Source organism: Micropterus salmoides, unplaced genomic scaffold (genome assembly GCF_014851395.1).
Source record: "Micropterus salmoides isolate LMB-PRFRI ecotype aquatic unplaced genomic scaffold, ASM1485139v1 Ms_hic_scaffold_5, whole genome shotgun sequence".
In the NCBI taxonomy this organism is placed as follows: Eukaryota; Metazoa; Chordata; class Actinopteri; order Centrarchiformes; family Centrarchidae; genus Micropterus; species Micropterus salmoides.
This window is the reverse complement of record NW_024044237.1, coordinates 25,304,139-25,329,592: the sequence shown is the minus strand read 5'-3', so window position 1 is coordinate 25,329,592 and position 25,454 is coordinate 25,304,139. Positions and strand designations below refer to the sequence as shown.

At 39.6% G+C, this 25,454-nt stretch overlaps 1 protein-coding gene and 1 long non-coding RNA gene across 2 annotated transcripts in view; one reads left to right on the top strand and one right to left on the bottom strand.

The window, feature by feature from the left end:
- LOC119888424 (ecto-NOX disulfide-thiol exchanger 2-like) overlaps positions 1 to 25,454 on the bottom strand; it is a 206,533-nt gene that overhangs the window by 173,257 nt on the left and 7,822 nt on the right. The window lies entirely within an intron of this gene.
- Positions 18,904 to 20,075, top strand: LOC119888378. The gene is made up of 3 exons (XR_005441885.1): positions 18,904 to 18,979; positions 19,078 to 19,194; positions 19,498 to 20,075. It is a non-coding gene; the product is annotated as an uncharacterized LOC119888378 (long non-coding RNA).

The window sequence follows — 25,454 nt, the reverse complement described above, 5'->3', positions numbered from 1 at the left end:
ATTGTTTTTTCCTGATAAAACCTTTCGATTTGCAATAAGGGATTTTCAGTGACATTGTCATAAACAAGCTGAGGAACTTTTACAAATGGACAAAATGAACCGCTCCACTCCCTAAAATATCTTTAGATAATCCTTGTAACGCAGACAGAGGCATTTCTTTCTCTTAAAACAATATGTCATTAAAACATAATTTACAGTAGAAAGACAATTCTGCACTTGGCATCTTGTAAGTCACACTACTTCAACCCAGGAATCTGAGCTGTACAGTTTTGAATATTCTTGGGTTTACCCAAGGCCTCATCTTATCCAAACTATAATAATAGAAGAGAGTTGATATAAAAAGAGAACTTAAGCAGCTTAACCTCCTTTCACTCAGAAAAGATTCCCCAGGGACATGTGAATCATGCAAGATGATTATTTGAGAAAGGACTGAATGAATATGTTGGTTAAAAAACGGGCAACACCCTTAAAAAATCAGAATATCAGGAAAAGCAAGAGTCACAGATTTATATTTGTGGAGAGTTCTTCGGAAAACAGGGAATTGATCCTCTGAACTGTAATATAAAATACCCTCTAGCTCAGTCCTTGTAGCAAAGCTCTGAAATGGCTCTGTAAGAGTTATGATGGTCAATGCAAATTAATGTTGCAGTGATTCATGGAAAAACCCTCCATTGATGCCCTCTGTGCCATTTTATGGCTGTTATAAACCACAGCTTCCATCCACCTTAAAGCTGCATGCCTTATGAAACAGAACCAGATGTGAACTAGAGAAATTCCAAAGAGACGAAAAATCCCCTCACAGTCTGGAATTAATCCACCAATCTTGAATGAACTTCCATAAATATTCACAGTTCACATGACACCTCTGCCACCTGACACCCACTTTCACACCATCACACCATGTTCTCTGTGATATAGTGTATTAATAGTCTCATCCGATGTATGTATGTCTCATCCGGACTATTCAACTAAGTGGTGTTACACTGCATGTTTTTGTTGGTTGCGCTGGTGCAATGATAGTATTCCACCACAATAATCTGACGAGGGTGGCTTAACAGATTTGTAAACAGTAGGAACAAAAAACAATTTAAAACCAATGAAATGGAGACGCTGGGAGCTAAATGATTCATGGCATGGGCTAATGAGCCAGTGGTTTTCACCAGCTTGACTATTCATTTTCATGTAGTTAATATTGTCAAAGTGAAAGGAAATAATGAACACAGAAGCAAAGGAGCTGTGCCAACACACATGGCAAAGAGCCTATATGAAACTGTTTCTATTGTGGCAAATACGGGATGTGAAGTTTATTGTACTTTTACTGAATAAAGCCAAAGCAACATGTTTCACATGTCTAAATTTGTAAAATATTTACATGTGTTTGCTTAACAGTGGGCTGAGAAGAAAAATAAAATCTTGTTGTTTAAGCTCCCTAGAGGCTTTAATAGTACACTGACCTGGTTTTCTCTGAAACTGTTAATTTTAGAAACCACAGTGGTGATTTTGGCCCTTCAGGCTGTCATGAGAAAAGAATAGAAGGGCAGCAGTTTGCATAAAACCCTTGCTTCTTTATTTTGCAGTGGCACTGCAGCAAGAAAGCAAGATAATTAACACTGACAAAAAGCCATCTAAATAAAGAGATGGCATGTACGCTTGTCAGGTTTGAGCTCACTTGCCCCAGAAACTCTTCTTCTCTCCAACCATGCTCCTCCATTGATGAGCCAGTCAAATAAAGCCAACGGCACAGCCAGCGCAGCGTGAGGTCCTATGTCCAGCGCCAACTTTTAGACACATTTAAAATGAGTGACAAAGAGGCAAGTGTCTCAGCCAATTAAATAGAAGACTGATGAGAAGTTGCTGCTATAGGCTCAACAAAACAACACAACAAAAAGGCGGATACAGTGTCTGAAGCCATATTTGTGCCAGTCAGCTGATGAACACCACCTGACTTGGCACAGCCCAGATCATCCCGCTGCGACACTCAGTGAGCCCGTTACTTTGAAAATCTTTGGTTGATACAGATTTTCACTGGAATTTGGAATTTCCTTCAGTAACTTGTGAGATTTCTCTTCTGTAAAGTGTGAAATTTGCAACAAAACAAAATAAATGATTGAGCATGTCATAATGTCATTATTTATCCATTTTGAGTTTTTCTATCGTCCAGCTACGTATATATGGCAGAAACGATTCATCGATTAAATCGAATAATAAAATGCATTGCACATCGCGCTTAAGCTGTGAACACGTTGTGATTATAATGCCGCTGTTTGAAAAGTGGAGGAAAAGAGAGAAAATAGCGAGGGACAAAGAATAATGTGTCCAAAGTATGGGATTATTTCAAGCTAAAGAAAACAACTCTGTAATGTTACCGTCCGTCCACCGTAAAAAAAACCAAAACTTATGTCGCCTCGGCAACAGCACGACAGCACCTGATCAGAAGGCACACTGTGTTCTGTCAGCAGACCACAGACAAGGTAAGAGTAATAGCAACTTTAGCCTTTAACTGAAATCATGATTGATTGTTGAGTTGAAGGCCAGCCAAAGTAAGCCGCTATCCTCAACTGTATATTAATGTTCGCTACGAAAATAAAAGCTTGTAGCAGTGCTGACAGACACATTCGCCAAGGTCGTGGGTCGAGAGCGCCAAAGAATTGAAAGACTAAACTAGTTATTGGTAAGTCTAGTAAGCTTGATGTTTGATCATCGAGAAGGACAATCTCACAGCAAAGACAGATTGCAGTCACAGATCTACAGTACATGATTTACAAGTATTACCTGGTTAACACTAAAAATGGTGATTGTCGCCAAAAGGTGACGAGTTGGCAGGTATGTCTGGAATTTACCCGGAGCAATTCCTATCTCCTATTGCTCCCCAATGAGCTTGAGAAACTCAGGCCATCTTAGTAGTGACCACTGAGGTAGGAGAGATGGATTATTTCTCCACATATATTTTATGTGGAGAAAGAATGCTCTGTGGGGGGATTTGAACAGCAAGCTCCCCGCAGGAGCAAGTCTGCCCTGGGCACATCTCCCGTCTCCACACTGGTCTGTTTACCTGCAGGCTACATGTCCGACTGGACGAGTAAATGGCATTCTGCAAACTAGCTTGTCACTTGTTACAAATAGCTATATTAATTTGACTGAATAAACAAGAAACCCGCTGCCATCCTGGTGTTTTACACATTGTCAAATCTTAGTGCACTAAAACAATACAACTACATATAAACTATGTATTTAAACCTATTCTAACTTGATGCATTTTATTTTTTGTTTACATAACAGTAATGAGAATGTAATTATAGTACTGTATCAAAGCTGATCCTTATGGAGAATAGTTCTGCCATTACTCTATAGCGTATGGCCTGTAGAGATACTTCCTGCATGTCATCGTATATAGTTCATGATCATTAATCTTATCTATAGTCGTGTGATTGTCTACAAGAAGACCCTTACTGATACCACAGCCCCAAATGTCTGATAACCATGGTGATGGCTTGCCCTTGGCCACATGCTCATTAAGAAAGTACAGGACATGGAATAAGTTGGGTAAACAAGCTGAATCCATTCCATTAATGGCTGTGGGCTCCCCTGCCACACCACCATTAATTATCTGGTCTTACAAAGAGATTAGATGAGAGAAAACAACAAGTCACGTGCCAGCATCTACTGCCTGGAGGTCTGCTGACTTTTTAATTAGTTAGGGATTCCTCATGAAGCCACCACATGACCAAACTTCTTCTGTCATTTATTCCTGTATTTAATTATTACTGGTCTTGAAACATTTATAGCAGTTTGAGGAAACAATTGCATTTAATACAACTGAGCTCAACATTTTTTTAAAGGTTTTTAAACACATTATTCTGACAAGTTAAGATAACACTTTGTTGAGAAAAGTCCTGAAACAAAAAATGGATTCCCTGTAGAACAGCTGTTTGAACAGATCTGGAGCCTGGGGGTGGGAGTGCCCGCCGTATAACAAGAACTAACTTGAAAACCATATCGACTGAGGGGTGTGACTTCTCTGGAGGCTGTTGCAAACAACAAACGTCGAGGATCACCCAGAGCCAGGAGATACTGTTGAACAGTATTGTTCTGCCCTCTGATTTATCAACATTTATTTTGATACTGCGAGAAACATGTTCTGCATTCTAGGGTAGGAAACCTCAGTGGAGAGTTGCAGGCATACATGTGCACATGGTGAAGGTTTTTCCTGTGTCTTCGCTTTTCTTTCTCCCCCGAAAGCAATGGCTGTAAGTTTTTGGTTGTTTAATACATTATTTGACATGTATAAGTGACCTAGGTTTACTCTCTGTATACAATTTTAGTTGTAAATGCACAGAATAAACAGGAATTCATTCTGGCGTGACAGAGATGCTAATATGTGATAAAGTTAGACTAGATGCTAATGGTAACACATAATTTACATAATGTAATTTGGTTGATGGCTAGTGTTAGCTCTTATCGACCAGCTGTTGTGTAGTCATTCAGCAACTTTATTGTTTGTTTGTGGTCAAAGAGACATAAGTATTTTCTGCCTTTTGTTTATTTCAGTTTCACTCATAAGTTGTCGCCTGTTGAACATGGCGCTCGCTTCCTGGCTCGTAAAAAATTTAGTTTGGCTGGCTGTTTAATTACGTTAACATACAAGCTGTATATAACACGTAACGGGAAAAGTGCAAGTATTATCAGTGATTGCCTTGCAATTTTCTCCAAAGACACACTTACAGTCTTTAAAATATTTATTTCACTTTATTTATATTTTTCATAGCTTAGTCTGCTCAAGGACGACGGAACCGTTAGGGCCGGGGCCGTACCTACTTTTGATTATCAAATATGTAAAATAAATAAAAAAGATATAAATTAAATTAAATTCTTCAAGAGCTATTTTTTAAATGGAGTCTATGGTAGCAGCATCCTCCAATGACAAATGAATGAATGAAAAATGTAGCCTATTCGCTGATTGTGTCATGTGATGTAAACATAACGTTTCCCACACAAATGCTAGCCATCTGGCGCTGCTTATGACTGCTACTTTGTAGATTAACAGTTTTATTGACAATGAATCGCAGAAAAAAATTTTTTTTGCCACAATGCCAACGAAAGTTAAGGGAACTGCAGCTGCGGTCACTTCACCCAACACTGACCGTGAACCCTCTGGGGAAGCTTAACAGTGCTACTGCCTCGGTTGCCCAACCTGCCACACTGTGTCTGGTGTGTCTCATTCAGCCAGCAAAGTCTCCATTCGGTGTTCATCTGGCTTGGTTCCAGCTGACGCTGGCCACTCTCCCTGTTCTGTCGCTGTCATTGACCCAGACCCATGACCCAGAGAAGACTAAATAGCTTGATGTGTGCCCACACACACATGGGATTTTTTGACCACAGTGGATGAGGATAGCCAGGGACTTCATACAGCATAATGACAGATGGAGACAACATAAATAGCCTACGAATATTAAGAGCAGGGGTGAGTTTCTTTTTAAACTACCTTACGTTAATATTGTGTTAGCTGTTATATAACGATCGCAAGTGGAAATAAATCTGGGGCATGTGTGCTTGAACATCAGATTTCTGTAGCCAAATTTTAATTATAAGGTTATATAGCAGACTGCCACAATTATCCTGCTCAGGGACCACAGCCTATGAGAAACAAAAATCTAAAAATCATTTGGCTTGTCATGTGACGCAAGCTAAATGCTAACATCACCTTGCTAGCATGCACAATGACAACTCTAATGTGCTGATGTTTAGCAAGTAACAAGTTTACCAAGTTCACCTTCATAGTTTGACATGTTAGGATGCAAAAATTTGCTAATTAGCACTGAAGTGTTGCTGATGGTGGTATTTGATCATATACCAAAGGATCGGGCAAATTTACATGGTTGGTTAGTTATCATCGTGAGGAGGACATGAATGTCTGTACCAAATTTCACAGCACTATAATGCAAGCCTCACGGTGTCACAAGAGGTCAGGTAAAAGCCAATAGCTAAATAGTGTGACATTGTTCTTCTATTGTTAGTAAAATAGAGCCACTTGCTGTACTCAGTTCAATGTTCTGTGATCTTGTATGAAGATTTTTGTGTTACACCTGTATTAACTGTTTAACCATATTTCATCACTTTAATTACTGAAATATGTAGAATAATTACACCAAGTCCTTATTACCACCAATTCAAATATTTATAAATGATAAAGCAAACAACCATTCTGTCAACTTTGGCATCTAAAACATGATGGTTGGTTTCCAATATTAAAATTATGTGGCCTTAGGAAATTACTCACATTCATGTTCTGTCAAGAAACGACTAATAAATAAACATGCAAAAGTAAAAAAACAAGTCTGCAGCAGAAAGAAATCAGATAGATAGTGTACACAAGTGTAAATGAAAAGGATTAGCCTATCACTGCCTTTAGGGCATAATTACCACAGCATTAAGGCATAGTAGACATACTACTCTATTGATATGATAGTGTGTCATCACATTGAGACTGTGAAAAGATCTTCAAAGTCATCTCGTCTTTCCTCGGGGCAGCAAGGAAAGTAATACGAGTGCAACACAGTGTACTGCATCAATCACTGTCAGAAATTCTATCAAATAATGTCAGCACATTTAATAAGCAGCAGTAAATATCCTGCATTATTGATACCTACAATCAATGTTAGCTGTGCCCTCTTTTACAGCCAAAGTGGGCAAATGACCGGGAAGCACAGCAAACATTTTGTTTATGAATGATGTAATAAATCACTGGTTCTGCTGGTCCCGAAACACTGCTGCTATCGAGGCAGTCCTCCTATTATGTACTGGTTTAATAGTTTTCTCATTTGGAGCTGTTTCCTATGGTTAAATTTTTTTTTGCAAGTTTATATTGGGGCTGAACGATTAATTGCATTTGCGATATTATCGCGATATCATAAAATGAGATTTTCGAATCACAAAGGCTGCGATTACACTCTTGTCACATGACACGCGAGAGTAAAGCAGTCTACAGAGGAAGCGTCAACTTCGCACGTTACGCTGTACCTTGACTTGTTGTGCCTTAAGCTTGACAGAAGCTGACACTACAGAAACTTTAGCGTCACACAGGGAATGAAAGTAGCACCCGCCACCCGCGGGTAACTTGGTGGTGTTGGCGGTTGAAATCGCCGGGCCATCCGCCACTTTGGAGGGCAGGAAAAATGCACAACAGACACGTGTAGTAAGGTAAGCGATCGGTGCCAGCGTCACACACACAGCCACCAGCAGCTCAGGAAATATCTGTGAAACGGCGTATCAAAACAAATTCACAAGTCCGAAAGAGGCCTAGTTTGCTTACCAGCATCGCAGGTTGAGGGGGGTGGGAAACTCCGGTGTTGTCAGAGAATTACGAAGCTCATCTATTAAACACGAAAGGCGTCACTTGGTTTTATTTTCGTTGGCCAACTTTTGAATTGAACCTCAAACTGAGTACTTTTGGAGGTTTTTGAGATAGACTCATTAATTGGTGGTTGAGCTGTGGATTTTGTATTGAGCACTTACTGTATAATGCAGTATGGTGAACTCCTACCTGATGATATAATATCATATTATTTAATGCCATGACTTGACTCTCTCTGATATTTCCTTTCCACCATTGCTCCTAATAATAATTCATACAATTCATGCATCACCTAATTTCATCATAACACAGGCCTGATCTACAACAAAGAACAGTGTATGTTTAATCTATCTAATATTGTTGGGCATCCTATACACTGATTTACTGCTTGTCTGTTTTGATAATACAGAAGGGAAAGAGCTTAAAAAAAAATCGCATATTAAATTGTAATCGCAAAAAAAAAATCGCAATTAGATTATTTTCCAAAATCGTTCAGCCCTAGTTTATATACAGATCAGGTTTACACTGTAAAAGATGCATATTCTTAAAAATATGATGTAATTTGGCAAGGACATTATAAATAAACAGGGCAGGCAGATTTTACCTTGCTTAAATATGCTGGCTTAAATATAGCCTGTAGTTAGTTTAAATTGACCAAAGATTTACCTCTAGCTAATGGACAATCAGCTGCTAAACGTTTAATATTTCAAAATAAAAACATACCAAACTTATCATTAAAGTCATAAAAACACTACAAATGAGTCTGTCTTGAAAAAAAATCCTCAGATTATAAAACATGCACAATCTGCCGTTACAACGATTTAAAAATTGATTTGACCCATGCAACTAACTTTAAAGAAATAATTTTTTGAGTTCATTTACTTTTTTGCTTTCTTGCATAGAATGAGATGACAACTTCTGATACTAGGGCTGTACATAACGATTATTTTTCAAGTTGATTAACTATTATTTTTTTGATTAGTCGATTAATCTAACGACTAATTTTGTGTATTCTAAAGAAAAAAAGTAAATTACTTGATTAACAAAAACATGTCTAATCAATAAATCAATATTTTATTCAATCATCCTGAAGAAGCACATTAGAATAATGACAATAGTAGCATATCTTAAAATGAATGAAATTTCCACGTCACTGATGTGTTGTGATAATAACAATAAAATGTACTCCTGCATCAGAGGCAAAGAAAACAACTGAAACAACTCAGACTGTACAGTCACAGTTTGTCTGTAATGTTAGATTCAGCTGTTTTTTCTCTCATACATGGCCGTCAAATAAACGAACGTTAGATGACACACGGTGTAAAGTTACGTTATCATGACAGCAGCGGGGCGGAAATTACTTTTAACATGAAGGCAATGAAGAAATACTTTACATACATTTTAACGGACTATGTGTCCTCGTGCTCATAATGTGTCGTGCTTGTGTAGAGACAGAAAGTAAACACAATTTGCGGTGCTGCCGTCAGTGCTCCGGGATACTTTCGCTTCACGTGTTCATGCCGGTCCACGTATTCGTGGACAGCAGTTGTGCTGCAATGAAGCTATTTCCAATTCAAAGAGCTCACAGAGCAGCGCGTTGTTGAGTGTCTGTCTAAAATACTATACGGTCGAAGGCGAGGTCTTGTAGTTGCAGCTTGTCCAGGGGAATCCCTGCTAACACCAGATGCAGTGACACTTCGACGCACGTAATGCGAGTTGACGTATTTACGTAATCAATTACATCAACGAATTCCCCAGCGCTATTCAATACCAATCTTATGTCAGCACAGTTAATATGAAGCTACCTCCAGCAGTAAGCAGTAAATTTGTTTAAGACTAAATCCGGCAGAAAAAGCTAGCCTCTGTCTGTCTTCCCGTCTAACTCTCCACAAGAAATCCAAAAGCATATCCCAAAATGTCACATTATTCCTGTAACTGCCCAGCGTAAGACTTGCAAAGAAAAATCAGGAGCTCTCTGACACTGCCAGATATTGGCCAGATAGCTATGTGGGAGTTCACAGTCAGCATGTGTGTGAGCATACGGCATGGAGTACACCACCAAGTACGCTACATCCTTTACTCATCCCTCGCCTCCTCTTTGCTCCCTCTTCCTCCTCACTGTATTTAGTTAAAAGATAGAGAGACATGTATTCAGGGGTCCATTACATTTAACTTTAACAAAACAGGAAAACACAAACATTTATTCCTACTGTGGGTGAGTGAAAGGAAGCTGTCACAATCTCAGCGGTATGCTTTACAATACAGCCATTACCGTATACACAGGCATATGGTAGGCTGAAAGTCATCTGCAGCTTGGTGTATACGTGTGTGTGTGTGTGGTGAACACTAAGCTAACTGAATGTAAGGAGCTTTATGAATGCTGATGTACCATAGGGGAGTAACAGATGTGAGGCATCAATCCAAAGCGGCAATATTAAGTTTAGAGTGAAAATGTACAGTATGTGAATTGGCGCGCAGAGCTCTGTCTTCTCCCACTGACAATTAGGCTTGATTGTTCACGTTCTCCCTCTTTGTCTCTCTCTCTCGCACACACACACACACACACACACACACACACACACAGAGTAGTGGTCTCTTTGTTTATATCATTATTATTATCATTATCATTCACCACTTTTGTTAAAACTCTTCTCACTTAGCATGTCTGCCGTACTAGTAAGTCTGACTCATCAGCTCGATCTCTTTTGCAACTTTAAGAGTTTTAGTCAACAAACTTTTCATTAGTCAGATAGTAGCAGATAAAAAAAAACTAAAATCTCAAATTCCATTTGGGAGCTGCGCCTTCAGGGGATTGTTCCAACATGGACCTTTTCTCTTGTTTCTCTTGATGCGCACTGCTCTGCTGCTATCTCTAGCTGCCTTTGGTCTATTAGCTGACTCTACCCGGATTTGAGCTTGGAGTACCGGGGGAGCTTTGGAATGCCGGGAAAAAGAGGTTTTCAAGACCGGGGCCAGGGACCCAGCAGGAAATGGTGCGACAGTTGAAAAATAACATTTACTTATTTACTTATACACATTCACATATCCTGCCATAGACTGGCGACCTGTGCAGGGTGTACCCCGCCTTTCGCCCAATGTAAGCTGGGATTGGCTCCAGCCCCCCACGACCCAGTACGCAGGATAAGCGGTTGACGATGGATGGATGGATGGATGGATGGACATTCACACATGGGTGGGAGGTTATTATCGTTAAAAAACATTGTCGTTAACTGAAATAAAAATAAAAACGAGGCTTTACAAAAAATTGATAACTAAAACTGTATTGTAGGTTTGTAAAACTAACTAAAATAAATTAAAATGAAAGAGTAAATGTCTTTAGTTTTTGTTTATTTATTTCATAGGACCCTATTAAGCCTATATTTCGAGTGGATATGAAGCCGGTGGGACTTATGTTGCAGGGCAGTTGGTCTAGCTGGACCGGCAGTTCAGCAGTGCGCGCGGTGATTAGCCGATAGGCACCTGTTAGTAAGCCACGGGTGTATTATGCTTTTGTCCTCCGCATGAAGAGCTTGCACACTGCGTGTCGTGTGGCTGTCCTGCCACAATTGCTTTATCTGTCAAAGCAGCCCGGGGTTAGGGCAGCGTCTGGCCGCAGAGTAGCAGGTGGCGACCGAGGAGTTACGAGGAGAGCCCCATGTAACGTTAGGTGTAGGTAACTTAGTCGGGGAGACCCAGGTAGAGATTGTCTGCATAGTTGGTGGGATTTGAACATGTTTTCTATTATCTTTTATACATAGCCTACATGTGAACAAAATATATGAATGCTACAACTGTATAGAGTTGTGGTTGGTTTAGTTTGGGTTGCAAGTAGTGAGTCACTGTTTTGGTGGGGATTTTCCTTGATTTGTTTTGTTCTGTTCTGATGGTCTGGCTTAGTGCTCATCCTGCGTGTGTGATGAACTTGCCCCTTGTCCATTGATTGTGAGCTCCCCTTGCACCTGGTTAACGTCAGCTAGTGTGTGTTTTATGGGGTCAGGGATATCTCAGCCAACCTGTCTCTTTGTGCTTCACATTGTTTTAATGCCTATTTTTTAATTAATAAAGGTTTAGATTTTAATGTAACTGCTTTCCAGGCATAGTTGCCTTCAGGGTGCTGGGACCTGTTGTTTGTGGCTGCAAGGGGAGTCTTTCAATTTCTTAGCTGTCCATCAATTGTATTTTACCTCCGTTTATCATATTTCACCTGTTTAACCAAGAATGATAGAGCTAGAGACTGATGTAATGAATTTCTACAACTGGGTAGTAGGATTAGGGTAGTTTGCTCTTAGGGTTTTCTGTATGTAGGTTAGAAATAATACTGTAGATTGCATGTGCTTCATTTATTTGTAGTATTTATTTAGACAAAATGTTTTCAATATACAATCTACTTTGAAAAAAAAATATATATATATATATTTGCTTAGTGTTTGGGCCCCTACATACAAGCTTCAGATAGTTTGTAAAGGGTGTCCCTTTTCACAAATCTGCATTATTTCTAATGATTCCACTTGTATTTTAATGTTTTGTGAACAAACTAAACTCGACTGAAGTAACCTGAACTGAGCTTTGCATCATGCACCAACAAAGACTAAAACTAACACTGAAACTAATAAAAACTAAACTAAACTAGCAAACCCATGTTAAAAACTAATTAAAACTAAACTGAAAACTAAAGTCAAAACAAAATGAAAATAAAAACTAATGACAAATCCAAAACTATAACCTTGGGGCCTACTGTATTCAGACAACTATGAGTACAGGTGGCAACTTTGATATATCTTGTATATATGGGAGCCCCAACAATATTTCAATGTACCAGATGCTGTGCAGAGATAAGAGTAGAGTTTCACTAATGAGCACTTTGATGTGAATAAAGGGACACATTACATGATCAAGCTGAACTGAAACAATCTGCAGCTTTAAATATTTTATTGACTGAGCAAAAATGTGTTGATTAGCCTCCAACTCATCCAATTAAGTTTGTACTATACATTAAGTTTATATCCAATTAAGTATATGAATCCTCTGCTCTGATTATAAGATAAAGAACTGAATTACTGTTGACAATACGTAACTTGTCATCATCAGGAAGTGGGATTTAAGCCTGTACTCTGTTATAAAACTGTTAAAGAGAAATAAGTATGCGGAGATTAGTATAGATGAAGAGATTGGTTGACCCTGTTTATGGAGGCAAAATGCTTGGAGTGCAAATCCCTCTGGAGGGAGTGATTTGGTTGCTTTTTGGATCCTGCTGCATTTGCATTGGCTTCGACAGTCAATCCAACCAGATGATCCAGTGCACACCTACAGTGACATCACCTCCTCAATATCTGCCAGCAGCAACAGCTGATATCATTCTGGACCCCATCAGTAACAAAACTCCTCCACTCACATTCTGTTTTCTCTTTAATAAATCAGCCTAGCAACACCCACATATTCCTGTGGCCTTCAGAAAGGGAATTTATCATTCAGCTGTTGACCAAATCTGGCACACCCCAAGCTGTGCTGGCAACAGTCAGGGAGGTTACACACATACTGTTGATTTATTGGCATGATCTACTGGACATAGCAAAATAAAATATGTTCCACGGGACATAAGCCATTTATCTTGGAACTGTCACAAACCAATCTTCACTGCAAGGACAAGCAAGAAATTGAAAAAGGGAAAACACAGTAGCAAGTTGACCAAGTAAGCAAAGCAGTGCCTTCAAGCCCTCTATGCATTCAAATATACAGATTTCTTGAACTGAAACTGCTGAAATTATACCTTTTCACAGACTGCGGCACAGAATGCCTGATTCCTCCAATCATGACCCGATTGTAATCTAATACTTTATTTAGATGTTTGCAGGTTTTAATAAGCCAAGTGGATGCCATGATCTTTGGGTTTGGATTCTTCTTCTGCTGGGATGCGAGCCACAGTGTGCTGCTCTGGAGCTCTTTTTCAGTCCAGAGTGCAGACAAGCACTCTCAAGCCAACTCGTCGGCAGAAAAGGTACAGATTTCACCCAGCATACGGAATCTCAATGGGGGGCAAACAAAGCAGGCCGCTGGGATTGCCCTCTGTACCTGCAGAAAACAATTAATCCTCATTCCTCCCCGCCTTGGTGGCTCTTGCTTGGACCGGTGTGAGCAGCGCAGAGAGACGAAGGATAAACAAGACAATCTGAAAAGATGCAGCTGGGATCTTTGGCTACTTTGGCTACTCTGGCTTTTTCTTCTCCTGTGATGCAGGACCATACTATCTCTGACAGCAAGAATAGTCTGCTCACTCAGCCATAATAAAGAGCACAAAACAGAGATGGAGTGAGAACAGGTCATCTCATACTGTGCCAGGCCATATGCTCTGACCTCTCCATTCAGTTCAGATGACCTCAGTTTTTATGAAGTACAAAATCTCTGGGGATGACATTTCTCTTTCATCCTCCCAGCTTAGTCCTTGTCAATGGCCAGAGCTTGTTATTGCAGTACATCTAAGAGAGGGGCAAATTACTTATGAGATTCAAACAAACAAGTTAATTAATGCTGTTCTGAATGCTCTTTGATTTAAGAGGATTTTGTAAAGCCCATCAAAAATGACTTAGCCTGGTCTTCATTTTAGACAATAAGTCAGAGGTTTAATTGCCTTCAAATGCATGCCTCATTCCAGTCAATGATTTAGGGCTTAGTTATTTGGGGCTGAGTGGTATCATAGTGACTCGCCGCTCACCAGTGGCATTTGCTCAGTAAAAGCTCAACAAAAGGTAAGAAATGAATGCTGATGCTCCCCTGGTGCTCTCTCCTGTGCCAGTTCCACACTAGCTACAAACTACGTCTGACAAACTGCCCAACAGTCCCTTTAATATTACCCATAAAGCCCAGTGCCACTATAAACCTAGAGCTGTCAGCTGATTTGTGAATCCAATTAGCTTCCTCTCTGTAATGGGTGTGTTGTGTGCCATGATGTAAGTCAACTGCTGCTGGCATCTCTCAACAAAGATTAAGCTTTTACAGAGAAAAACATGCTGCATGTTAACAAACAGTTAACAGCATTACCTTTAAGCTATAGCCCATTAAGCCATCAAAGACATCTATAGATCATGAAAACTAAAGAGCTAATCTGATATGAAAAACAAAAAACATGTAAGCAGGAAGTAACATTTAAGGGCATTCAATGCACAGCAAACAAGGTACCCACTTTTTGCCAGTATGACTCCAGAGATGGAGATTTCTGTCTGTTTCGATCAGTCCGCCACTTTTGTCCAGCCAGAAATATCTGAGCAACAATCAGCTGGATTGTCGTTATATTTTGTACAGAAATTTTAATGATTGCATTTAGTAAAGTATACCGACAACTATTTAATGGATTGGCATTTGATACCCTTACTTTTCCTGTGGTGCCACCAGCAGGTCAAAGTTTTTAGTTATCCTGTGAAATATCTCCACATCTAGACTACTTGATGGATCGCACAAATCGATTTTTAGGGGCATATGCGAGCAAAATGGTCGCACTGTAGAGCCCTGAAATTTCCTTGCTGGTTGTTCCGACACGTTCAGAATCATAACTGCTTCATGCCCCTTGTGTAAAGGAATATTTTAGAGAATCAGAATTAGAAATCAGAAGTCAGAAATACTTGAGGGGAAGGCTCATCATAACGGTTTTGTATTTCTCTGTAACGTAACATAGAATTAACAATGTTACTTATAACATTCATTCTCAGTCATGGAACTCAAAACCATTTTCTGATGCCTCAAATATATATTTTTAAATAATTAAACAAATATAAAAGTGTGCGACAACTAGTTGACTAATGGTTGTCCTCAGTCAGTGTGTGATAATGGCTTGAAATAATGACTACTAGTCGACTAGGAAAATCCTTAGTTGGAGGCAGCCCTAGTATTTATGGTGTATTTTTATTGTGTACTATGTATTTATTGTTTATTTTTCTACATACTATATATTTATTATGTATTTTACTATGTACTCTGATTTTAGTTTTCACTTTTCTTCATGTGGCTTGGTTGGTCCCTTCATCTTCTGTGATTTCTTTCTTGTATGTTAATGTTTTTGTAAAGCTCTTTGTGAGTTATGTCTGTGAAAAGCGTTTTTCAAAAAACGTTTACTTACTTATTAACCCACATTCCCACATGGGTGCTACACAGCATGGCTAATGTATGACTGAAGTGAATGCTCATTCCTTCTCATAGACACTATTCACTTTAATTATTCTGATTTTTTTTCTGATTAGTGTGGTGATTTATTCATATTACATTGCAACACACAGCACTAAGAGGTCATAAAACACATTCACACCTTCCTGCATTCCAACACTGAGGTGCAGAAATGTATGCAGTAAGCTTGGAATGTGATAGTATGCTAAAATCACTAGCACAGAAAATGGTGAGATGAGCATTTGCTGACAGCACTGCGGGAGTGCAAACTGGAGGTACACAACAGTTGGCTTCAGTTGACATCTGGGAGAGAGACAGGCTGCTGACAGGGAGATTATCTCCACTGGTGCTGCAGCACAGTAGGAGCTGTCCACCGCAGCTGTGATGCTCCTTAGAGAGCAAGAACTCCAAGGTCTTATTGGAGAGACTTTCACATAGTGAAAATTAAGGAGCAAACCGTTGTATTCCACTCACTTAGCACACACTGTCACACTCAAAGGCATAAAGAGGTGGAGAACACATCCATCAAAAGACTGGTGAAATGATATGCAGGAATGCCGCAATGATGACTAAGACCCCTTGGGCATCTGTCACCTGTGTGTGTGTGTGTGTGTTGTGTGTGTGTGTCTCATTGTTCATTTGCTTTCCTCCTACCTCTGAAAAATGTGGGCAGGATTGTTATTATTATTTGCTTTAATTCAGTCAGGTATAAATCATTTAATTAAATACTGGTCCAACATAATGAACAGTGTGCTGTATTTTATGTATACTTTGTCTGATTAGTAACAGTGCCATGTGGGGTGTCTTGACTACAGGGATTCGATGTTGCTATTTTCCCTAACTTACTTCCTGGTGAGCTTGTGAAGGTGTTGCCAAAAGGCCAAGTGCACTGAGGAAGTTATTGACAGCTTCTCGGCATAAAGTAAAATAGTAATTTCATTTTATCACACTGTTTTTATTTCCTCAGGCTCCGAAAATAATCAGAGGGGCCATCTGAACTTTTTGAGACCTGCAGCCTAAAGAGGGATTCAGATTGGGCTGACCCAGGTGGAGGTCTCCTCAGCTCACAGACGAAGACAAATCAATGAGGGGTGTAGTGAAACGCAGACAGCAAACCCCACTGGGAAGACCTTTGGATGCAGAGCCATAGGCAGAAAAGGGATGTGAATGTAGATGAGAATACACATGGCGGGAAGGCTGCAAGGACTAACATGAGCATGAGAGGTGAATAAATGAGCCCTGACAGGAACCATAGGAGCTGATGTCTTTACTGAATTTTTTTTCTTTATGTCATCATTTTCTTTGGTAGTTGTTTAAAAATGGTATTAACAACAGCATCACAGAGAAACACTTTTTGGAGTTCTGACAACTGAGAGACATTCCAAAATGAGCTGCCGAAAATACTTGCCAGTATATTACCCGTAAATGTAAATGGTTTCTTCATCTACCTTTATAATGTATGTATATATGCATAACTTTTGCATTAGTTGCACTGATGCATCTAAATCTTGCATTTAGGTGCACAGCCACAAAGTTTTAATTTTACAAATTCTTCACAGCACCTCTACTGCCATATTTCCCATACACATTGAAAGTTATGTAAATGATTGTAATCACGAACACCTACAGAAATAACTTATAAACTGCATGAAAAGTGGGATTTTCAGCAGTTATTGGCACGTTAAATTGCGGACGTGAAGATTAACGGCTGCTCACGCGAATTTTTGGCCAGCACCAAAAACTGTCAGGAACTACCGGGAAATTACATGGATTTTGTTTCAGTGTTGCCCTCATGACCCCCCTTCCCCTAGGTCTCGGGGAGGCTTTCACATCTAACTCAACATGCTGCAAGCTATGCAAATATAAATCAGCACTGGTCAGAGGTGACACCTCAAGAAATCAAGTAGGCTAACTAAACAGAATCAAGGAATGGTGGCAAAAGTAATTGGAGGAAGAGAGGAAAGGACCGTGTTTTTACAGAGTGCAGAGAATAGTTGGAGAAATGAGATGTGCAGGATGGAACAGGAGAGACCAAACAATCATATAAAGACTCGGACTAAACAGCACATAATTCAAAATAGGCAAACATGACTTCCGCGGGCAAGAAAAAACAGTAGAGCACGGTATGTTACACTGTCAGAAGCAAGAAGAGGAAGAAAGAAGGCAGCTGGTTCTAAACCTCACAATGATAAAAGTTCACTGTGATTTAATAATAATTAATTAATTAATAACATGAATTGTTTTTCAGTATCTTATACTAAACAATGTGATTAAGAGGATATGAGTTTATTTAGTTTAATTATTTATTTATGTATAAATAGCCTAACATAAAGACTAATAATTTGTACCACACTCCATACCAGTCAGTGGCTGTAATGCACCAATTCGTTGTTTGCCATTCGCTAATAATTGTCAAGAAGAAGAAGAAAAAGAAGAAACATACATATATGTGTTTGCTTTTTTGAAATACTGGGATTTAAGGCAATTTCAGTTGTGTCGGGGTGGGTTCATGCTCCGGCTGTTTACAGGACCGGAGAGTCAGAGGTAATTTGCTGCTGAACCACGCTGTGTCGATAAAAGTTATTAATTATAACTTGAATGTGACCAAACTCTTGTATTCTGTTCTATGTAATATCCGACTTGTCCTGTGTGAGTCCTGCTGTGATTTGAGTTCGCTAACTTAAGTTTTTAATCAGTTTTGCCTTCAAATGGAAAGCTAATGTTAGCATGCTTATGCTAGCATGCTAAGTCCGCTGGAAAAGTGTTAGAAACGCCGTCGAACATCGTTAATAGCATGTACTCTGCTCTTATATCAGGTAGCAAGAAAGTGAAAGTGAACTGAACCATTTAAAAACACAATTTAGTTCATTTTCTGTTTAATTTAGAGGGGAGATATAAGTTACGTGCCGAGTTCAAGGTGTGTGCGTCTTGGAGCGCAGCCTGCGCACTGGAATTAGAGCAAGCTGTAACTCTTGTTTTACATAACGCTGGATTTGAGCTCCTATAAAATTGTTTGCAGAAGCCGATGTAAGTCAGCAGTTCTTTGCACTGAACGCCAGAATGTTGCCAGGGAGGATAGGGTGGCTGTTCTTAAATCCAACAACTGCTCCAGTGTGGAAGAACAAGAAGAGAAGATGGGTGAGCAATCTAAAAATTGTGGTGAGACTTGGTCACTGCTATGCCAAAACCAGCCAAAATCAGTATAAGTTAGTTCACAAAAGTGACATTTTATCTTGCCTTATTTCACAGGAAATGGCCAGTCTCCTGCACAACTGAGGGAAATTGCGAGCCCCATGATGCTGAGAAAGGGTTAGATTTACAGAACAGGCATGCATTGTACTGTATAAAAGTAAATCATTTTTTTGATTGTCCTAGACCGTAATTTTGTTTTCACAGTCTGTGCTCACTTTACAACGAGGTGCTCACATCCTTTTTGGTCTCCGGATTTACATTGTGTGGATCATGATGCCATTGTGTGTAAGTAGCTAACTTTTTACTGTGGTGTTTTATTTCTTTATTTTTTTTTTGTACTGTGGCTATGCTATTTATTTATAACACTAAATTTTGTTTTCCAGCTGCTAGTGAGACCACTGTGAGACAGCACACAGGAACATCCGGTACAGTCAGCCAGATCTTGCTGCTAGGGCGACAGCCTTAAGAGTTCTGCCCAGTGTCGATCCAGAAGGAAGCGGGTAAGATTTGTTGGATTAGATTCATTGTTTGTCAATGTGAACTTATTTTTCAGTGAGATGTATTCTTTCCCCCAGGTTGTGAGACTTTTGAACCTTGACTCAATTACATCAGCACTACTCTGTAAAACATAGTTTATAGTTTATTTTTGTTTCATTCTGTGATTATTTTTGTATACTGCATGTTGTCTGCTTTGTAGCAGAAGTGAGTTACAAATTTCATTTCATTTTACAACTATAAAATGACAATGAAAACCTACATTGTGAGCATGCAATTCTGCAATGCTGTTCTGTTTGTGTTTCCAGCTGTTGGAAGCGAGGCAGAGAGTACTGGCAGAAGATGAAGTGGAACATGTGGAAAGTCTAGAAGAGCCTCTCTCCCCCATTCAAATTATCGGAGGGCTGAACCGGAAGTTAGCCAGTTCACCAGCAGAAGTCAACACAGTGGAACATATAAACCCCACCGCCAACTAGCATTTTGGCAGTGTAATTGCAGAGAGACACAGACAGCAACTCACAAGTATTAATGTGAGGATACCTGCGTTGCCAAAGTCACAGGTATCAGCGTTGAGTCAATGCAGTCTAAATCTAGCGCCCCTTCTCTGCTTTTGATTGGCTCTCACCTTCTTCCACGAGTGAGTTATGGGGACAACACACGCACACAAAAATTGTCCTGCAAAATGTTAGGTGCAATAGATTTCTGGCGCACCTGCACTTGTACTCTGGACCCACGCATATTAAAGATTTGAGACCGATATATGTTTACTATGAGCAGGTTTCAGTAGGCAACATTTCGGGTAGCATGCCTGTAAAATTGTAAAACTTTCTACAACAAAGGGGAAAACTTGGTAAAGCTTGTAAATGATGTGTCAGGATAGGTCAGATTCAGCTTAGCAGGTGACTGATTACACTATATGTTTGCTTCGCAGTGGTCATTCAGACCAGCACAATGCAAAGTCGGGAAAAACGTTTGCTATAGAGTTTTTACAAGTTTCAACAATGCTAGTGTGTGAGAAAAAAATTCACCACTGCACTGCAGTCAACAGTTGATCCTGCATCGAGGGGAAGTTGGTTTAAAAGATGTTGTATCAAAGGATGTTGTTGCTGTCACCACTTACCACCTCTGCTAACCAATTTCCTGAGGGAAAGCCTGTATGAGACCTGCGGGTAATAGACTGCAACATGTCTACCAAACCTCACTTAGAAAAGATTTTTGTGTGTATTATGTGATATCCTTGATAAAGCCCAATCAAAGAGAAAGAGTTATCATAAACAGAGATACTGCATTGAGCAAATACCTCAAGTACAAATAAACACAAGACTGCCACAAAAGCAAACAAATTAAAAACAGCTCCTCATTTTCTGATGATGTATCAAGAAAGCAAGCAAACTTGGGGGGTGTATGAAATATCAGAAAGTGAAAATAATGGACAAGAGAAAATTTGTCATGAAAGAGAATGCTTACTATACTTATGTACAGGCATATTGCTGTACATACACTGACTTTAAGGTGCATTTTATTGGTCAGAAATAAACAGAGCAGTATACATTGACAGCTCAAATGAAAGCTGTTTTGCTTTCCTCTTGAAATGTTTCCCCAGTGATGTATCACTTCCTTGTAAATGCTGACCACAATCCATTCCCCAATGAAGACTTTTTTTTTAAAGCAACTGAACAAATTTTGGTCATTGAGATGTGCTGAATGCACAAAAATCAACAAAGTTATCCAAACAGCAGGAGTCTGATTCTGGCCAAGCTCAGAGTGGTAAACACTTAGGTACAGGGCTTCCTTTGAGCTCACACAGTGAACACTTCATCACCACTCTACATAAAATATTAGATGGAGCTTCTTCTGTGTTTATGAAGGGATCTGTACAGTGGGGGTCTGTCACAGTGTGAATATTTACAGGAAACAGGGTGAAATCAAATATATGATTCCCAGAAAAAAAGCCCTCTCAGGTAAATGGAAAACTACAAAGCTGCAATGAGGTTCTACTATATTTTAGTCATTTTCAGCTCCTAATCTGGAGTAGCTCTGATTCCACAAACAATCCTTCCATGGTGACCTGACTTCCAGGAGGAAAATAAAAATCCACTCTCATTCAGTGAAGCGTTCAGGGATTATCTTCATTCAATGCCAGACTGACCCTGATAACAAGAATAACCCAGCACCCAGAGAGCTACACTATTGATAGTATGTTTGGTCCAAAAGTTTGTATCCTCACCTTCACAATTATGGTTTGTTTTTCAATGTTCAAGCTATTTATGTGTCATGCAAGTGTTTATGTCCCTGTTCATCCTCAAGGTGCCATCGACGCTCCTCAGGGCTTTCTGTTCCTGTTATGCTAGAGACATGGCTGCTTTTGAGACAAGCAATCTCAGTGGAAGAAGTTTTTTCCGGCGCCAAACCATTGAACCACAACAGTGTTCCACCATTGTCTCTACAAGGAAAATGTTCAAGGAAAAGGCATGTTATATAAACAACATCATAAGTAAATCTATCAAATAGAATGAGAAACGAGTAGAAGTTCACAAAGTCCTTATAGGCAAGTGATGCCACTCGGCCGTCATCTTGGCAACGCCTCCAGGCAGCTATTTTGGACTAACAAGACCAGGCTCCTATCTAAATGAATGGGGAGACCTGTATAAATGCACATATACAGGTTACCAGGCCATAAAAACTACATCAATAGAATCAGCATTAAAATCTGATAATAATCACTGAAACAGTTTGACGACTTTGCCCCAAAATAAGGTTTAAAAAGCGTTTTAACCGCCATCTTTGCTGTTACGGGCTTTCCCCATAGAGTTGTATTGAGGATGTGATTGAGTGGCATGTCTCCTCTAAAATGTCTCCGTTATTAGTTACCTTACTGGCCAATAGGGTTGGGCCAATAGAAGATGCCATTGTCCATGACTGGCGGACATCACAATGTTGAGTGGGCATCGTGATCGTCCTCTCTTACCACAAACACACTGGCTTGCCCCGCCTCTCTCTGTCTCTCTCACAGAGAGAGGCGGAACTCACACAGAACTCGTCTTTTTTGCCATTATTACGGCAGCAAGTGAACCGCATACCGGCTCGTTAATGACATAGCTTATTAAAAAACTGAAATCAATATCTTCACTCAGATTTTACTGTTGCTTTACCTGGTCTGTGCTTATAAAATATCCACTGTGTAAGTGACTTGTTACGTAATAGGCTACCAAGTTTTTTACCGAGTGAAGTCTATGCCAGTGAACACGTGCCTTTATTAGACGAGCGCTACCCCCCCAAAACTTATTTGCTGACCCCTGCTGTATATTATCACTACTTCGTCCAGTTAGATCATATAAAACAAAATCATAAAGAGAAGGATTTGCCTGGACAAACATTTCAGATCAGTTCAGATCATTCACGTTTCTGTCTGGCTGATGATTGGTCAACCGAAACTGCTGCTGATCTCCCCTACTCATTGAACACTGTCAGTCCAGAGAGCCACAGCCACGAGTTCACATGGGAGAAATACTGGCAAGGCTCTTCAAGGGAGACGAGTGAAGGTCTGCAAAAAAAATTATATTGGTATCAGCACATATGTTGAAACTGCAGAACAGAGAAGCAAAATTTATTCTTGAGGTGCTTTAGAAATAGAGTTGTCATTACATGGTTTGCCCATCGAAGAGGACTGGCATGTCAAAAAATATTTATGTTTGTTTGTATTACGTGTTGTGTAAAGTAAATCTGACTTATATGCATTTGCAGGGTACAGTTTAAGGTAGCTGCTACTGCCCATATATTACCACGTTTACAGTAGCAGCAGTGGGCACAGTCTGATGTAGTGCGCTTCATACAGTAATCCATCATAGCCTGTGTTGTGCTATTTCCACTTGTTTATTCTGGCATTGCTGAAAGAGAAAAATGCCAGAACCAAAGTAAAATCTCAGCATCACTTTGTTTCTTAAAAGAGGCTGTGCAGTGAAGGTGATAGTCACAGTAATACTGCCTACAGTGGTACCTGCTGCTCCACTGGCACCACAACTGTTTTCCAGCATCTCCTCCATTTTAAAATGCAGGGAATCTGGGGGAGGGGGGATGTCCTGCATTTCCGTCTGTGCTTCTCTACCACACTTACTGAGGCTTTTACTGACAGGCTGAGTTTAATCCTGATATTGATGTAGCAGAGCGAAGGCTTCTTTCTCAAGATGATATGTGAGAACAGAAATAAAAAAAATCTGCTGAGGTTTAATCACAGAGCTGCTCCCTGGTGAACAGTGTAATCTAGCTTCATCTATTCCTTTACCTTTTTTATTTTCCCATTTTCACCTTTCCCCTGCCTTATGATCACTTTCTGTCACTTTATTTTAAACCAAACTCCAGTGTGTTCTTATCATACATTGCCTTGTCTGTTCCGTCGTCTCTCATTGTTTTCAGTCTCACCCCTACGATTTCAATAGGGATTGTTTGCATAAACAACATTTCAGGGTGGACAATCCTTCCACATATTGATTTACCAACACACTGTAATTGAACTGATACCAGCTTCACAAAAAATGACTGCTGAATTAGGTAAGTCACCACATAATACTGATTGCTCAGCTTTGTAAACCTCCAAAAGATCACAAAGCTGAACAATCACACGGTCCCAAATGGAGTTTCTGGCAGGCTAAAACAACAGCCACTGCCTAATAAAAAGCAAGCCACAGGGACAAACGGCATGAGTTCTGAAGCAACGAGACAATCTGAAGTTCTGGTGTAGCTCCTGCACATGTTGCTGCAAAGTCCTTAGATCCACTTTCAACATTCCTTGCATGGTAGCCTGCTTTATCTCTAAAGTGATTAGGAACAAACAGCTCCATCAATCAGGTGGTGGAGCCCCAGAGAGTGCCAGAGCTGATCCAAAAACACCTTTAGGCTGCCAAGTTGCTGCTGATTCTGCTGACACTCACATTCTTCTCCCACACATCCTTCACACTGCTCTCCAAATGAGAGGATTCTGGTACTGGTAAAAAAATAAATAAATAAAATCCCTCTTATCTGCTGAATGTCTCACCTGGAAGACAGGGCCAGCCAACAAGAACAATCTGATATTATTTGAGTTGACACAGAAGCCGCAATAGTGTTTACTAGGCGAAGTTAACATTGTTCGTGCCAACTGAAGAAAAACACTAATTTTTCTCATATAAAATCATTTATTATGCTCATATAAAATGACCGTACAACCTGTACAGCTACGTCAATCTAATCCATCATTGTTGCCATTTTTGTGCCAATATGTCTGGCTTTTCATGGATGTAGCTATTTTTCTTCCTCTGGCACAGGAGCACGCTGTCCCCATTCAAAGTCATTAGAATCATTGTAAAATTCAGCATGTGGACAATGATTCAGATGTCTGAAACTGCCAGGAAATCTTACTCATACCCATACTGTAACCTTCAAAATGATCGATGACTGAACAAATGAATATTTGTTTCATGGTACTTTCTGACACAGTAGTTTGTGGTTTTGCTGAACTGAACTACATTATATTGCAATAATTAATAATGCTGCTCTGCTGTATATGTAAATTTATGATGTAGTCTGGCGGAGCACTGCGTGGACTACGGTGTCAAAAGGACTATAAAGTTGAATAAACACCTCTCAGACACAGGACCACAACTAAAAAAGTATTTTTCACAAGGGTAGGATTTATTACAAGTCTGTTGTCATTTGCATTACTGTACAGGGGTTTCTAGTTTTCTGGTCACTTAATGTGACATGGAAGCACAGGTAAGCATAATTTTTTAAGATCCAACAATTCCATCCATTCAGCATTTTCTCTTATTATGTAAGATATACTGAAGTGGGATAGCAACAGCTGTTGTTATAGCTGCTCTGAGCTATTCATCTGAATATTTCACTTTTCATTATTGCTTTCATTATTTACCCTTACTTATTCACTTGTTTGAAAGAATAACTTGCTAGTCTACAAAAAAAAGGACGTTTCAAATTTCTGGGGAAGCTGAAGAATTCTCTCTTTGTCCAAATAAAAACTATTCCACCATTTGTTAATGCTCCAAAGGACTGTCAAATCACACTTCACAACAGCAATTTCCCCAGCATAATATATTGCCTCCATTTACTTTAGTGTCTCCATATTTGCATCTAATTTCCACTGGGAGAGCGTGACAATTGGTGAAGTATAAAAGCGTTATTCTTTTTCATCACATTCTTTGAACGGCTTCAGATGACAAAAATATTTGAAAAACTCTATTCATTCATCATTATAATTAGCTAAAATATTGAG